The sequence below is a fragment of the Lissotriton vulgaris genome, chromosome 7 (assembly GCF_964263255.1).
Source record: "Lissotriton vulgaris chromosome 7, aLisVul1.2, whole genome shotgun sequence".
Classification (NCBI taxonomy): Eukaryota; Metazoa; Chordata; class Amphibia; order Caudata; family Salamandridae; genus Lissotriton; species Lissotriton vulgaris.
The window spans coordinates 1,102,150,684-1,102,166,119 of NC_141695.1; positions in this window are offsets into that span (position 1 = coordinate 1,102,150,684).

The window sequence follows — 15,436 nt, forward strand, 5'->3', positions numbered from 1 at the left end:
TCTGGATGATCTGGCGCTCTGCTGGCTATCGGACGATCACAGGGCGTTCCTAGGTAGGCCCCTTGAGGTAGAGGAGATCAGAAGCGCCATCATGTCTCTGAATAACGGGAAAGCTATGGGGTTGGATGGACTCCCTGCCGAATTTTATAAATGCTATGTGGATATTATGGCTCCAGTTCTCAGGGAGGTCTTTGAGGAGTCCCTTGAGGTGGGGAAATTACCAGGGTCCATGAGGGAAGTGGGTATCACCTCGTTACTTAAACCGGGTATGGATCCCCTAGACGTGGGGTCCTACCGGCCTCTCTCATTGCTTAACTGCGATGTCAAGATATTGGTGAAAGTATTGGCGACACGGCTCTCGGAGCTTATGCCCGTTATCGTCTTACCTGATCAGTCCGGAATTGTACCTGGCCAGGCGACATCTCATAATCTTCGGACACTATTCTCCCTGATCCCGACGATAGCTCCGGAGCTCCCGGTGGCCGCCGTTTTCTTGGACGCTACGAAGGCGTTTGATTCAGTGGAATGGGGTTACCTGATAGATGTTTATGTAGAATGGGGTTTCCTCAGATCTTTATTTCATGGGTCAAACTGTTGTACACTGAGCCGGTGGCGAGGGTGGTCGTGAACGGTGTGCTTTCCCCCCAATTCCCAATCACGAGGGGGACCAGGCAGGGATGTCCTCTTTCTCCCCTCCTATTTGCCATTGCCATAGAGCCTCTTGCATGTAGGATTCGCCAATTACATAAACAGAGTGCGTTTAATTGTTTTCAGCGCCAAATAGGGATTTCTTTGTATGCGGATGATGTTACGCTATATGTGAGAGATCCGCAGGCGAATCTTAACGCGCTATTACGAGAGCTTGTTGCCTTTGGAGGTATTTCTGGAGTACATATTAATTGGCAGAAATCCCAATTTTTCCCGCTCACTGCAGCGGTTCATCGATTCCCGCTGGACTACCCTCTGGAGTGGTGTGATTCGGAACTACGTTATCTTGGTATTGTGGTGTCTCTGGACAGGGAGGAAACTATTAGGCTTAATTATGGCGTCGCAATCACTAAACTGGCGGATAATATTACGAGATGGATGTCTTTACCTCTGTCCATGGCAGGTAGAGCGTCCCCGATAAAAATGGTGATCCTACCCCGCTTCCTGTACTTATTTCAGAATATTCCCTATCACCCGGGGGCGTATTTTTTTAAACGTCTCCGCTCGGAGCTGATTCGTCTGTTCTGGGGGGGTAAACAACCGAGATTGGCATGGTCTACCTTAACGCTGCCCTATGACAGAGGAGGCTTTGATGTCCCTGATTTTGAACTTTATTATGTGAGCGCTCAAGCGCACTATGCATACCACTGGATGCGTCCCACACCATTTATGCCTCAGATAGCTGCTGAACAGTGGGTCGCTCATCCTCTCCCATTGGAGGGCATGGTAATGGGAAATGTTGGAGATGTGGATACGCACCAGACTACGGTGACTTGCACGGTTGATGCTTGGAAACGTGTTGCGAAGGCATTGGATCTTGCATTCCTCTATTCACCTGCACTGCCCCTAGCATATCATCCTGCCCTGTCCTTGTTGCGGGAGACGGGGTTCCAGCGTATGTGCAAGCGTCTTAGGGCGCTTACGTGGGGGGACCTTTTCCGCGAGGGCAACTTTCGTACCCGTGAACAGTTTTTTGGGGGTATGGAGTATTCCCCTTTAGATATGTTTTATTATGTTCGGTTAAGACAGGGCCTGCGGACGCTACTGCCTGGATTCCCCAAGGAACCGGACGTGGCTTTACCGCTTCACGTGATGTTAATCTCCGACGGGCGTCACTTGGTCTCTAAATTATATGGCGCCATCAGGAAACAACGGGTTACACCGGCTAGTCGGGTACGTGAACAGTGGAACGTTGAGCTCGGAATCTCCATCTCTGATGAGCAATGGGCATACTGTTGTGGCGTGACTGCCGATATTTCATCTAGTTGCCGTTTAAAAATCATACACTATAAATTCATACAAAGATTCTACTACACTCCAGCTAGGAAACTTAGATTCCGGTTGGCGGAGGACGATAGATGTGCTCGTTGCCGGGCGGCGGGGGCCGATTTCCTTCACCTGGCATGGGAGTGTGGGGCCATTTCTGAGTATTGGGTGTAAGTATGAGCGGAAAATCCGTTCCGCTCGCGGATTTTGCGAATTTTCGGTAAATTTGCGATCCGCGAACTCCCGCGAATTTACCGAGAATTCGCAAATCCGCGAGCGGCGGATTTTTCCGGGGGCAAAAGTTGAAGCCTGGCCTGTTGTCACTATTTTAGGATGGCGCCGGCAAGCTGCCAGCGCCATCCTAAAATACTTACTAAATTAGCTTCAACAGGAAGCTCTAATAGATAAAATCGAGCACCTGCTCGATTTTATCTATTAGAGCTTCCTGTTGAAGCTAACTTAGTAAGTATTTTAGGATGGCGCTGGCAGCTTGCCGGCGCCATCCTAAAATATTTACCATGCCCTTCCTGTGACTCATTCATCAGCCCAAAAACAATCGTGAGCGTCGTCGAGGCAGGTGTGCCTTCTTCACAAATCTACCGTGGAAAATCAGCTGTGATGCTGGATAGAGGCTTTTGCATCCGTGACTTTCACGAGCGCAATACCTGTGCTGTTTCTGTGACCAGGAGCTTATTTCTCTTCATCTGCTGAACTGATCTTTCTCTGACCTTTTATACACACTAGAAGCATGTGTGAACTCACATGGTAGCCCTGCCCGTTTGGCCCAGCCCACACACTCGCGGTTTGCACCGTCTTCCCGCCATTCACCCACTATGATGGACAGCTCACTCAAGGGACCCCTGCGCCCTTCGGGGCGATTGCATAGTAACACACACATGGTCGCTCGAACTAGTTGATGCTCAAATTCAGTGACTCATTCATTAGCCCAAAAACAATCATGAGCGTCTTCGAGGCTGGACAGGTGTGCCTCTTCCCAAATCTACCGTGGAAAATCAGCTGTGATGCTGGGTAGAGGGCGGCCTTTGCATGGTCGCTCGATCTAGTTGATGCTCAAAATCAGTGACTCATTCATTAGCCCAAAAACAATCATGAGCGTCTTCGAGGCGGGACAAGTGTGCCTCTTCCCAAATCTACTGTGGAAAATCAGTTGTGATGCTGGGTAGAGGCCTTTGCATCCTTGACTTTCATGAGCGCAATCCCCGTGCTGTTCCTGTGACCAGGAGCTTCTTTCTCTTCATATAATTGTGTTCGCACGGGTTGCTGCAAGTTCGCACGCGTTTTGTACAATTTCGCAATTTGCGAAATTGTACAAAACCCTTGCGAACTTGCAGAAACCCGTGTGAACATAAAAAAAAAAAATCAGCAAATTCGCGAGAATTCGCGGATTTTGCGGATTGCGAGTTCGCAATTCCGCAAAATCCGCGAACGCGAGATTCGCAAAATTCGCCCATACCTAATTGGGTGCAGGTCCATGACACCCTTCAGGTCATGACTGAGGATGGGGTATTGTTCGACCCCGTAGTCCTGCTTTTAGGGTATACTAAGGAGGTGCCGGCACTTTATCGTAGATTTGTGGACGTGGCTTTATTGTTGGCAAAACGGCGAGTGGCCTGCTATTGGGGCGGGGCAGGGTGCCACGGTTCAAGGATTGGCTGGGTGATGTCATTTATTGTCAGGACCAGTACAATGTATATGCGGAAATGATGCCTGTGCGCTGTAGGCCTAAGGACTTCTGGAGCCCGTTGCAGGTGTACCTACTTACTAGGGCTGCGCAAGAGTCTGAATCGGAGAGTGAGGATCGGGTTGGGATTGGTTAGAAGCGCGACATTTGCTGGAAAACCAGTTATACCTACCGGACACCATGTACCACAGCGGATGGAGATGTTTCTATGTTCTACTGATGTGCTGCTTGTGTGGTTTACACTGTATAGTCACTGGGGGTAGGGTGATAGGCCAATGACTGCTCTTCTGTGGAGGTGATGGGGGTACCTCAGCCGAGCAAGTGTTGAACTATGGGTATACGTTAACTATGTTGATGCTGTTGTCCTTCATTGACGAGTGCGTACTTTAGATCCGTACTCCTGCGGTTCCTGCATGTTCTATACGGATGTATTGTACTCCGACTGCTTGCAGATATTCTGTTCCTACAATTGTCTATACTGTACTATGCTTAGACATGGCACCTGGACTTTTAATGTCTACTGCTGCATTGCATTATCCCTGCATCTGCGTATGCTTTGTATATGCGCCACTGCTGTCACCTGCTTTTCTTCCAATAAAGGTTTAAAAAAAAAAAAAAAAGTATTAAAATGTATAGGAAGATGGTGATGGCCCTATACAGCAATCCCAAAGCGAGGGTGGTGATCAACGGAGGCACATCGAGCATACTCAACCTAGGCAGGGGTACGAGACAAGGTTGCCCACTCTCACCAGCCCTATTCTTTTTGGCCATCGAACTGCTCCTTATGATGATTAGAACAAATAAAGATATAGTAGGGATACCAATAGAGGGAGAAACCTTTAAGTTAGCGGCGTATGCGGACGATGTTCTAATAGTCACGGAAGACCCGGAAAGATCCATTAAAGGACTGACCGATACTTTTGACAAGTATGCCCAAGTCTCGGGGTACAAACTCAACAAAGACAAATCAGAGTGCAAACCCCTAAACGTCCACACAACAAAAGCAGTACTAGGGACATCGGGATAACATGGCAACAGAAGCCCATAAAATACCTGGGCATCTATTTTGAGAGAGATCTAAGAACGACACTGGAACACAATGAACAGGCAACAATCCAGAAAATTAAGGACAAAGTAGAAGGGTGGTCCCCCAAATTTACAACATGGTGGGGAAGGATAGAAGCGATAAAAATGATGTTAACACCAGTGGTCAACTACATGCTAACCATGCTCCCACTGACAACCACAGAAGATTTCCAAAAGAGACTAGACAAGATACTGAACAACTTCCTGTGGAAAGGGAAAAAAGCAAGAATAAGCATACAGAAGCTCAGGCTCACAAAAGAACAGGGCGGTCTGAACTTAACAAACTTCAAAAGATTCCAGGTAGCATGCATAGCCAGGCAGGGACTACACTGGCTGGACCCAAGACAGGAATACACCCCAGCATGGCTAACACTAGAGCGTGGACTATTAAAAGGCATGAACCCCATCACCCTCCTCACCGCCACCCGACACCCAGCAGGCAAGGACAACCCTGTCCTGAAAAACACGAAAACAGCCCTCCTGAGTGTCGATAAATTATTGACAACAAGCATAAGAGGCAGCCAACTAGAATCCATATGGCACAATCCCACATTAAAATACAGAGAAAAGGTCCTAGACATGCACGAATGGTACAGACACGGCATCTCCACTGCCTAAGACCTTCAGAAACCAGGCGAGTACACAACATTCGACACCATCAAAGAAACACACAACCTACAAAGCTTAGAGCTCTACAACTTCCTGAAAATTAAAGTGGCTATCAGGAAAGCAAACCTAAACAGTCGAACGCCATCGCTCATACAACTCGCAGCCAGTCTAAACACACTAGGACACCAAGTATCACACCTATACAATGTCCTCCGCCCCAAAAACACCAAACTTAACGATAAAGTCACAAATTTCTGGGGGACGGCGGCAGGGAGGGAGCTTAGCGAAGCAGAGAAAGCAGAGCTGTGGAGATTTTTGTGATATTTGTGGGGGTATTTCTAAAGCGCAGCGTTCGCTCCGGAGGGAGCATCTTGGCGCTAAAATTCCTGGTAGACCAGTCCTGATAGCAGTATGAGTTTAGATGGCTGCTTTGGTGTAGTCATCGGAAAGGTTAAAGATCCAAGGGGCAGATGTATCAAGATACCATTTTGCACTTCTCAAATAGCGATTGTTAAGGAATCGCTATTTGAGAAGTGCAAAATGGTATGTATGTAGAATTTTGCTATTTATTAGCGATTCCTTAGAATTCCTTAATTGCGATTAGCAAATTGCTAATCGCAATTAAGGAATAATTTCCCATTCATTTCTATGGGCCAGGAGGCCCATAGGAATGAATGTAAAATTATACTCAATTTGCGATTAGCAATTAGCTAAATCGCAAATTGAGAATAATTTCAAGGGTGCAAGGGTGTCTTAAGGACACCCTGCTGCACCCCTGAATTTGATATGTGTACGCATATGGCGCACATACATGCCCTAAGGGCATGTATGAGCGTCATATGGCACCTTTAGAATTTAAAAAAAGTGCTTTTTGAAAAGAATTCGCAAGTTACCACCAACTACAAGTTGATGGTAATTTGTGAATTCTTACTCAAAAATCGCAACACTGAAATGCTTGATACATTTCAAATATTAAATCGCAATTTGCCATTTCTTAAAAGCCTCGCAATGTTAAGGAGTCGCTAAATTAGCGATTCCTTAATATTGCGAGGCTTTTTGAATGATACATTACAAATCCCGTTTTTTTTGTCGCAAACGCCGCTATTTTCCGAATCGCAGCGTTTGCGACAAAAAAAACGGATGATACATCTGCCCCTATGTCTTTAAAAGTTTTCTGAAAGGTTTTTCGTGAGTTTGTTGTCTCAGATTTTTGGGCAAGTTGTTCCAGGCTTTAGTTGCCAGGAAGCTTAAGGTTTTTCCACCCTTAGTCTTCAAGTTGTACCTAGCGGGAAGGATGAGGTTGTCCTGGGACGAACGGAGGGCTCGACTAGGGTTGTAGTGGGGGAAGCGTCTGGTGAGATATTTTGGACCGGATTTGTTGAAAGCTCGAAAGGCAACAATCAATATTTTAAAAAGTATTCTTTTATGTAGGGGGAGCCAATGCAGGGATCTTAGAGCTGCGGAGATTGATGATTTTCGGGGCAGCTTTAGGACCAGTCGGGCGGCCGTGTGAAGAACACTTTGAAGCTTGGACAGAGTAGTCTTTTTTGCCCCCGCAAGGAGACCGTTGCAGTAATCTAGGCGTGAAATTATGAGGGCTACTGTTACTGTTTTCCTGGCGTCAAGTGGAAGGAAGTCGAAGAACTTTCTTAGCGATTTTATTATTCCAAAGCATCGACCAGCTACAGTCCTGGCATGCTGGTCGAAAGATAGGTCTGAGTCGAATAGGACGCCGAGATTCCTAGCTGTTGTTACAGTCTGGGGGGGTGCGACTGAGTCATCCGGCCACCAGAGGGCTGGGCAAAAGGAGGTGTTCTTTCCGATAGGGAGGATCTCCGTTTTGCTAGAGTTACATTTGAGATGGTTAGTGTCCATCCATTGGAAGACCGCTGTCAAATAGTTCTTGAGGTTGAGCTCAGCTCCGGTTGAATTATCCTCAAGGGGCACGATGAGTTGCGTATGAGATCCTCTACTAGGAAAAAAATAACAGCAGCGCTCAACCAGACCAAATATTGGCTAGTGCACAAGGCATACTGGACACCGGCACGCCTGGCATCCATGGGGATCCGGGACAGCGACACATGCTGGAATTGCGACAAAGGGAAGGGGGACCTAGAACACCTTCTGCTCAAATGCCCTAAGGTCAGGGAATTCTGGAATAGAATTGGATTACTCATCGAGGAGATCACAGGAGTACACATACACACAGATTTCCCAAACCTAGCCCTAGGTTTGACGTCCCCTTCAATCACAACGACAGAAGATCGCGACCTCATTGATCTACTGCTGACGGCAGCAGTCAAAACGGTCCTAAGTAATTGGAAAGACACCTCTAAAGCTGCGCCCCAAGCATGGCTCAACTGGGTCACGTTCTTAAGGGGGGCAGATAACATCACAGCGAAACACTCACCGAAAACTCACAGGCAGTCGAACATGTGGGGACCCCTAGACCACTACCTAACATCACATAAACCCCCATAGGCACAGAACACGGACAACACACGAGGGGGCACACTTTGCGGACCCGAGCACTCTCTCGACCTCGACCTCTATCCTCAACTCTCCTCATCATCGCCCGGGGCTTGGGAAAGAGGTACCATCATACAACGAAGCATCGCAAGGAGGAGGGAGAATACAATGACCAACGGAACCTGGACACTCGAACTATCGCAAAGAATAGCGGGCCTACCCTCCCCCCAACCCCCCCCCCCCCCGGCGCTTTCTCTTGTTTCCTTCTTCTTTCTTCTTCCTCTATGTCCTCCACTCATGTATATCCCTTGCTCCATGTAAATATATCTTTTTTTATATACAATATAAAAAATTACAGAAATCAAAAATGAGGTACTCACTTAGGGGTCAGACCGGGCAACTTCAGCCTGAGACCGATGTGACAATAATGCCAGTCAACTCTGTTGAGCAAGAACACAGTGTTAACAATCTGTGTCATGGGGGGGTGGGGAAGGGGAGGTGAAGGGGGGAGTGGGGGGGCCGTGATAAGACTAAATCAAGCAATTGCTGGGAACCTGATACCCTGCTAGTTCAAGTGAGGTCCTGAATCTACGTAATGTGCACAAATTGGGCGTGGTGTGGTAATCTGGAGGGATGCCAGTGGGGTGCATGACTAAGTGCACTAAGTGCCCGATTTAATCCGGTGAGGCCGAGTTTCAATTTAAAATATTAATAACCCGAGGCCAGTGGGGTGCATGACTAAGTCCACTAAGTGCCCGATTACATCCGGTGAGGCCGAGTTTCGATTTAAAAACCGGAGGTGATCACTCGCTGCATGTGGCACGTAGCGGCGTCGGATCATGGCAAGAAAGCGTGCCATTACTGTAAAGTGATCTGCGGTGAAGACTAATCACTCGGATTTCGAGTAACCATTGAAGGGGATCGGAGTGCGTGATCACTCGGTTGAAAGTCTCGGCGAGGGCGCTAAGGTTCCAGGCGCTTACCTTGTTGAGAAAGATATACTTCTTCAAGACAAACGGAGGTGCTTCGTTCCTCTGGTGTAGGCGCTGAGTCTGACAGCGCGTAGCCCACAAGCCGTAATGAAGGTACGGCTTTGGCGTGCACGTTGGACGCATTTGTTGCATGGTAACGACCCGTTGAGGCCGAGTTTCGATTTAAAATATTAATAACCCGAGGCCAGTGGGGTGCATGACTAAGTCCTCTAGTGCCCGATTACATCCAGTGAGGCCGAGTTTCGATTTAAAAACCGGAGGTGATCACTCGCTGTATGTGGCACGTAGCGGCGTCGGATCATGGCAAGAAAGCGTGCCATTACTGTAAAGTGATCTGCGGTGAAGACTAATCACTCGGATTTTGAGTAACCATTGAAGGGGATCGGAGTGCGTGATCACTCGGTTGAAAGTCTCGGCGAGGGCGCTAAGGTTCCAGGCGCTTACCTTGTTGAGAAAGATATATTTCTTCAAGACAAACGGAGGTGCTTCGTTCCTCTCGTGTAGGCGCTGAGTCTGACAGCGCGTAGCCCACAAGCCGTAATGAAGGTACGGCTTTGGCGTGCACGTTGGACGCATTCGTTGCATGGTAACGACGCGGCACCAATCACTGTATCACGCGGCCTGCGTGAACAGAAAGGAGTACCCACGTTAGTGTGGGTTTAGTGAGTACCGTGAGTGAAAGGACGAAGCCGGCTGGATTATAATATTACTAACCATTTGATGTGCATCATAATCACAATTTAACAGGTCAATCAAAATTCAACAAACTTAAAAATGACATTTTAACTGGTCAGGCCAGTATGGCAAACATAATGGATGCATAGGTCTGGATTCAACGATATCATATAGTGATGAAATTTGAATTGGTATTAGACTTAAGAACTACAAGGTGTTCTATTTAAGATTGCTTCGTCTACACAGAGATGTGTCAGTTACATAAGGTCCATAACAGTTAGTTAACAAATCGTGAAGAACAGGCATATGGTGCACACAATGAGAAGGATAAGGCATGGTAAATGGTGACCGAAGTCTCAAGTTATTAAATAGAAAACAACATTGCGAGATTCAGTATTTAGACACAATTCGGTTAGCACAAGTTGGATATACTATTGTTTACACTAGACTCATTTGTTTTGATACCTCCTCATATTCATTCAACCCAGTTGTTACAGAGTTCAGACAATGGATCCATTTACATTCCTTCCTGCTGAGGACTGATGTTAGAGACCCACCCCTTGGGTTAGCATTTATTTTCTCAACAACCCTCCAGCGGATACTCTCTGGACTGTGGCCTTTGTTGATAAAGTGTTCCACTAGGGGTGCACCTTGTGTCTTGCACCTGACTCTACTCATGTGCTGCAGTGTCCTCATTTTTACTTTTTGTGTTGTCTGCCCAATGTATGGCATGTCACAGGGGCATAGGATTATGTAAATGACATTAGAGGTGTTGCAGTTCGTCAGCGAAGGAAGTTTGTACGTTTTATTTCCATGTGTGAGAGCTGAACCCTCCATGCAAAGTGGGCATGCCTTACATGTTCTACATTTAAAGTGTCCCACAACAGGCGGGAGTCCAAGTAGATCTCGTAGGTCTGGGGCTTTGGGGGGTTCCAGGAATGCCTTAACAACATTGTCTTTCACGTTGCGTCCCCTCTTGAAGGCAAACAACGGGCTCTCCTTCATGTTCAATTCTGATGCCACTAAGTTCCAGTATTTCATCACTGTTTTTTTGACCATGTTACTTTTTGTGTGGAAAGTGGTGACACACACCAGGTTACTGGTTGGTGGTTTCTTGTCCTTAGGGTCCAGAAGTTGATCTCTTGGGCAGTACCAGGCCCTCTTTTTTGCGCGTTTTCAGAAGTCCTAGGGGGTAGCCCCTTTCGCGCAAGCGTTTAGTTAGCACTTCACATTCTTTGAAAAAGTCACATCTTCTTGTGCAGTTTCTTCTCATCCGCAAGTATTGTCCATAGGGCAGGTTGTCTCGTAGATTTCGTGGGTGGTGTGAGTCATATTTAAGTAAGGTGTTTCTTTCTGTTGCTTTTCTGTAGAGATCACAGTAGAGCATATCATTCTCCACCTGGAATGAAAGGTCCAAAAATGCAATGGTATTGCGATCATAGGTTATGGTGAATTGAATGTCCCTGCTTCTTTCATTGAGCCAATCAAAGAATTTATTTAGTTCATCTTCAGTGCCGGTCCAGATCACGATGACGTCGTCAATATATCTCTTCCAGATGGTGATTGAATCAATGTACGGGTTAAACAGTGTGAACAGCTTTAGTAGAAGTATCGTAGAAGCATGCAGCCAGGGGAAGTTAACAAAAAATGTTTCACACAAATGCGAATGAACACAGCAATTTGGCATTTGGGAACTGATAAGAACCCCCTTTTAAGATATATTAAATACATGAGATTTCAACGCTGTGCAGCCAAAACCTAAAAACTGGGCATATGCATCTTTATCAGCATTCAGTAGCTAATCACTACCTGCATGTTTCGTTTAGAGTGTTAGTCACCCCTCTTAACCCAAGCAAATTCCATGGCATGCACATTCAGATCACTATCAGGTGATCAGAGCTTTAGATTAGCTACAGACCATTGCAGCATAAATAGCAAAATATTCGCTCCGTGGATCAACCAAAGGCTGGGGATGAGTTGTACCTCTCTGTGTTTATATAAGGGCAAAACTGGAGGGCACAATATGGACTTGTCTCCGCACCTGGTTTTGAGAGCTGCCGGTGCCAAGCGCTGACTGGACCCGGCCCATATAAAGTCTTGTGGTCAGGCATGACTTTTGCCTGTCTTACTCAGATAGCATTATGCTTGTCCGCAACAGGTGGCACCTCTAAATTAAAGTTCTGTATATTTTAAAGCTGATGCAATGGAGCACCACCCATAGGCCTAAATAATTAGATGATTGGAGTGGGTAGCGGGTGGGGTTGTAACAAAGGTGCTTCTCTGTGCTTTGACCTTTACCTTTGTTTTCACCACGCCGTCTCATCTTGTCTTCTCGAATCATGGATTAAGTTTTATTTTAATTTTTTCATGAAGTCAGTGATACTTAGTTCCATAATTTTTTTTTTTTACCGTTTGAGTCAAACATACACAAACAAGGGAGGTGCTAAGCTTGGTGTGCCCTCGTTCCTGTCATAGAACCTTGTTATGTGTGCCTTGTTTTGAGCTTTTGTTTTGTGCCCCAGAATTCAGAAACTGCTTCTTCACAGAGCACTCACCCCTGTGCAGCCAGTTCGACGGGTATCGTGGGTCCTGAATGTTACCCGTGAGTATCCCGCCATGGCCTCAAGTAACAGGTTTCCGACAGGCTTCAAAAGGGATCCTTGAAAGATAGGGGGTGGGGGCACCTGCCTCGAGTACAAATGTACACAAACTGTGTGAGCTGAAGACTTGGCAAGAAAAGCCCATGTTGCTCCATTGATGTCCTTTTCTTTACCACGTGTTGCGGCCTCTTCACCTGCTTTCCATGCTGGCTCTCGCAGATGGTCACGGGCCGGGGCCACGTTATGTGGCACAATGTGGCCACCAGCACCGAGTTTACCCTGGGGGATGATTGATGCCTGAGGCTGTATGGTTCCCTCGACGTAGTCTGTGCCAAGTCACCATAGGGTCTGCTTGAAGGCGCTGCTATCTCACATTCCCGGCCCCTTGGAGTCTCTTTTATTCAGCCCGCGGTCAGCCGGGAGGGCGTCTTTCCAGACGCCAACTTCTTACGCGGCTGCGCCCTCTCCCCTGGGGCCCAGTCGGGCAGCTGGCGCTCATAAGGGGAGCGGCCTCCCGGCTCGCGCAAGTTCAACCGCCTCGCTTGCGGTGTTTCCCTTCCAGGACGGCACATAGGCTGGGTGGAGGCCCTCGGGCATTAGGATATTTGATGTCCCTGACGTCATTCATGCTCCCGCGTGCATCCTTCCGTCCTCGCGGGAACGTAGCGTAACGTGAAGGGAGGCGTGAGATACGTGGGAGGCGAGAGGCATTTTAACAACGTGTACAACAGAGACATGCATAGATAAGATCACCGGGTAACCTAAGGTCATGCAGACTTTAGACAACTTGCAGTCAAGTCACAGCACATTCAGGAGGGCGGCTTCTTGCGCTCTCCTGAATGTGCGCAATATTTGTCATGTGTACAATAGATCCCAAAGTACAAAATGTTTTCAATGCGCCCATCTGAAGTAAGCACTAAGCATTGCAAATTTCTCAGACTGCTTGCAAAACTAAGTGACCCACAACGCCAGTAATGTGTTGTATATTTATCTTTCTTCTATTTCCTTTACTCCACCATAGTTCTTACCTGTGTCACCCATTCCAGAATGTACATGGCTCTGTCTCCTTCTAGTGTTCTAGCTGGTGACAGTTTGTGCCTGGCCAGCTTGTGTTGAGGTTACTTCACTCTGTTTTCCTGCAATAAACCTCTATTGCTGCACCTGTGGTCTCCAGCCATTTACTACAATTTTGGCGACGTTACCTGCTGGCCAGTATCACTGAAGACCTCATCTTGATGCCTGGTTTCAAGATTTCCAGCGGAAAGCAGATTTTAACGGAGTTTCCTCAACAAGAAACGAATCTACGGCGTGCAGACCTCGTCAATGTCCTTTTGGTCCGCTTCGGTTCCCAGTGAAGACGCCCATCTGGGGTAATTATATTATTTGGCATTTGGACTGAAAAGCGGAGCGGAGCTCGAGCTCAACCAGCGCTGACGTCATCCATACAGCGGAGCGAGCGCACCGCGTATCTGACCGGTGAGTGACAGCGGAGCGAGCGCAGCGCGTGTCTTACCGGTGTGTGAGCCACGCTCGAGACACTGTTGTCCGTTGTCCTGGAGACGCACCAGCGCTGACGTCAGAGAGTCAGCACGTGAGTCAGCGGAGGCGAGCGCAGCACGTTTGCCTGGCGTTAGCAGAGAGACGCTCCTTGTGCGTTCCAAGCCTCGTTCGAGGACACTTTCAGCCTCGTTTTCGGCGGCGGCCATCTTAACTTCAAGTGTTTGTCCTTCAAGCCTCATTTCAACTGCAATCCAAGCCTCGTTTTCAGCGGCGGCCATCTTTGCCTTCAAGTGTTTACATCCCAAGTCTCGACTTCGTCTGGCAGCCGTTTTTGGTGGTTTTAAAGCGGAATTTCCTCGTTTCGCCTTCAAACTTCTGCCTGGCCCTGTCGCAGTGCTATAGTATCGTTTTGGACACTTTGTAAATGGTAAGAGGTATGTTACTATAATCTCAAACTTTGTTCTGTTGTGCAAAACCTGTGGTTATATTGCTTTCACTCTACAATCAGTGAACATGGCACAACAATTTGTGGTAACTTTGCCTCCTCAGTTCTTGCCTGAACCTGGTGTCCCTGAGATACCTTGTGAAGACTGGTACATCATGTTTGACAATTACCTGGAAGCACTTGATGGACAGGAATTTTCACCCAAAAGGAAAAAAGCTATCCTTTTGAGCACTCTGGGCAAGGAAGGGCAGAGGGTTTTTAGATTTCTACCTATCACACTTGGAGCTAGCGGACATGACATTGATGAGTTTAAGGAAGCGGTTGATCGCTTGGAGATCAGATTTGCAAAGGAGGAGAATCTGATTATGAACCGCTATAAATTCTATACACAACGCCAAAAAGAGTCAGAAACCATAGATGATTTCGTGGCCAGACTCAGAGAGCTTTCTATAAAGTGTAAGTTCGGTTCTATGAACGACGAGCTCATAAGAGATCAATTAGTCGTCCAGTGCTCAAGTAAGAAAATCCAAGAGAGACTATGGGCAGCCAAGAACCCTACCTTGAAAGACGCAATTGATCTGGCCAAAGTAATTGAGGAGTCTAGTAAGTGCATGAAGGTCCTTGATTCGCACAAATCTACTCCACATCAAGAAGTTTCTGTAGTTACCGACAAAGGTGGCGTTGTGGGGTGTGAGCACTGTTCTGGAGACAATGTTGCTGTAGTAAAAAACAGACCCAGACCCATTGCCAAGAAAACCTCAGTAAGCAAAGTCTGCAACAGGTGTGGCAGTAGCAGTCACTCTTCCGACGCCAGGTTTTGCTTTGCCTCAAACAAAGAGTGTTTGAAGTGTGGGAAAGTTGGACATTTCTCCAAGATGTGCAAGGCCAAAGCTAGACAGAGAGTAAATATTGTTGATGACTACGCTGATGATTCTGGAGTTGAACCCGATAGGCTTCTGGTCATTGACGATGTTGATGTCATCTGTGATGATCCGAGACAGACCAGACCCAAAGCCATGTTCAAGATTGACTCCCACGAGGTGTTGTTGATGGTTGACACTGGTTCTCGACATACCATTATACCCAAGTCTACTTTCGATGCCTTTTGGGAAGGGGTGAATTTACACCGCAGTGATATTTCCCCTAAGGGTTTCAATGGCCAGAAAATTGAGATCCTTGGTTTCTTTGAATCTGAGATTGCATTTGAGAAAAGGTCTATTTTGGGAAAATTTATGTTTAGGTAAAACTCTTAATTGAAGAGATGCTCCAGTCTGGTGTAATTGAGCCTACAGAAGCATCGGCATGGGTTTCGCCCGTCGTGATTTCCAAAAAATCAGACGGAAAATTGAGATTCTGTGTGGACCTCAGGTCCCTAAACAAGTGT